The following is a 2,898-nucleotide window of genomic DNA, read 5'->3' on the forward strand; positions in this document are numbered from 1 at the left end:
GTTACGTAAAAATTCACGATCGATTGTGTTAGATTCCAAACGTCTAGAAATGAGCAGGATCTTAGCTTAGTAGTTAAGTTCATATCACTATCCTGTAGTTCCACGTTTGATCCGACTGTGCGGAACATTGAGCAAGGAATATCTATTTAATGATGTTGCTGAGATTAACAAAAGGTTTTCACCATGAACAGATGTGTTTCCGAATTATTCCTTCGTCAGTGTATTTTCGTGAGAAACTCTTTAATGTCACTAGAAAAACGATTTAAATATAAAACGAACAAAGAAATCTAGGGAAGACATGACACGACGTATGACAACTGCTTTTAGCATTAAGATGGAATTAATAATTGATATTGGAAGTGGAGGTGATGGTGGTGGTGGTGGTGGTGGTGGTGGTAATGATGATGTTGATGATGGAGATGATAATGATGTTTGTGGTAGTGGCAGCGGGAAAATGTGTGTGCGTGCGTGGGTGCGTAAGTGTGTGTGTGTGTGTGTGTGTGTGTGTGTGTGTGTGTGTTTGTATGTGTGCGTTTGTAAGCGAACTTTATGTTAGAATATGTTTGTGACATATTTCCGCACTTCTAAAGACTAATTCACTGCAGTTACCATGGAGAAAAGATTCTTTCTTTATAGTGAAAGGTGTAAAAACTTCATTATCTGCCCAGTGTTGCTCCCTGTCAGATTCCTAAACACAATGTCTCTAGCTCTTTAGTCGTTATCAATGGGAAAATTTGGCCCTCGAGGATGACGAATGAATTTACGGAATACCAGATAACCATATACACTGATATTGCGAAAAGTTTACCAGGCTGTAAAAATTTAAAAAAAAAACCTCGGAGAATGCAATTGAAACAGCGTTAATTAAATTCACTCTCAGAGTCGGCAGTTCTAGTCAATATATATTCTTCACTGTATCCTAAATATTGAAGAAGCACAGGTTTCGTCCAGGTAAGTGTGTTTCGTCTACGCCAGTGGCAAGTAGATGCACCACACTGACTAGCCTCAGCAGGGAGAAATGCGTCAGTTATTCTTGTAAGTCACTGCTGCGACGGTGTTTGTCCTGCTTCGATATACGTTTTAACATAGGTCTTGAAAGAGATTTTCTTTCAGACAGATGCCCTGGCATCATGCCTTTCAATGGAGTACATGCATTTAGATGATACACAGTTGACCATATATATATATATATATATATATATATATATACACATACATAGGGAGAATTCACAAAAAAACAAAAGACGAAGACAGGTGGTGTAGAAAGCAAACAGATGTATTAGTATATATACATGAAGTTTAACTAAAATTACATAACTTCCGGTCGACTTTCCTTGGAAACATATGTAGAATTTACCAATTCCTTTCTCCACACCCAATGATTTATAATTACATAGCTAGCAATTATTGTTATTAGACCTTGGAGTTATATAGAAGCGGTCATCTTATTGGAATCCCGATCGAATTCCATATGGGACGAAATGTATGAGACACGCTGATTAATAAGCTCCGTAAATTATGTATTATTTGCTTTGTGCTATCTCTACAAGCTCTGTCCGTGCTTAAGGCTAACATGCATACATGCATACGTACGTACATACATACATACATACATACATACATACATACATACAAAAATGCCCTGTTTGTGTTGTAGTTCCAATGAAGGAGCTTTGGATCTAGGTTAGAAACTGGCTCTTTCTCTATTGGCAAGAAATCTTGAAATAAAATTGAATAATGACATGCATAAATACATACATGCATGCATGCATACATACATGTATACATACATACATATATACATACATACATACACGCATACACGGAGACAAGCCACGAGAAGACAATGCCGTTGTACAGTAATCTTCTAAAATTATGTTAATGAGGTAACAACGAAAGTTAGGAATAAAATAAAGCGATCTGATCATATGCGCCAAGACTAGACTCATGGGAGAATGGTGACCGTAAGATATCATTGTGCTTCTTCTGATGTCGTTGTTGTTGTTGTTGTTTAGTTCGAAGATTACCCTCACTAAGCGGATCAATGAAAGAAGTGTTCCAACCGCGGTCATCCCATTGTTGTTGCGTTGTTGTTTTTTTTGTTTTTTGGTGGTGGTGGTGGTGGTTGATTTTGGTTACATTACTAGTGATAAAGGGTAAAGGGTGAAGATCCCTTTCAGTCATGAATGACCATGAGATTTCACCTTGAAAGTTACACTCCGAAGCACAAGTCCAGGCAAGGTTTTCTTTTAATTCCTATTTAGTGTTTTATTTAATTTCTTATTTCCAAGAGAAAGACCGATATAGCTTGGCACCAAGGACGTCGCAACTCATTCTCTACAGCTGAGTGAACTGAAGCAAGGTGAAATAAAATGCCTTGCTCAGGAACACAACACACAGCCCGATCCGGGAATCGAACTCACTACTTGATGACTGTGAGCCCGACGCCCTAAACACTGAGCTATGCGCTTTCACTTGGGATATGATCTCTAGAACTAGTTAGCGGTGTTTGTAGATTTGGTGAGAATCACGGTTGTTGTCTTGGTTGTTGTGGTTGTAATGTTGGTTTTGGTAGTGGTGCTGGTAGTAGCGACGGATGTGGTGTCGCTAGTGGGAGAAGGCGGGTGATGGTTTTGATGGTGCTGCTGATGGTTGTAGTGAAGATGGTTTTTGTACTGGTTGACAGGCCGATAGTGGTGGTGGTGCTGGTGGTGCTGGTGGTGGTTTGGATGGGAATGGTGTGATGGCGGTGGTGATGGTTATGGTTACGGTGCTAGAGGTGGTGTTTGCGATGGTTATGAGTCTGGTGGTGGTGGTGGTGGTGGTGGTGGTGGTGTGCGTGTGTGTGAAGGGGGTGATGTTTTTGCTGCTACAGTTGTAGTTGTTGTTGGTACAACT

The sequence above is a fragment of the Octopus bimaculoides genome, chromosome 5, assembly GCF_001194135.2.
Source record: "Octopus bimaculoides isolate UCB-OBI-ISO-001 chromosome 5, ASM119413v2, whole genome shotgun sequence".
NCBI classification, from domain to species: domain Eukaryota; kingdom Metazoa; phylum Mollusca; class Cephalopoda; order Octopoda; family Octopodidae; genus Octopus; species Octopus bimaculoides.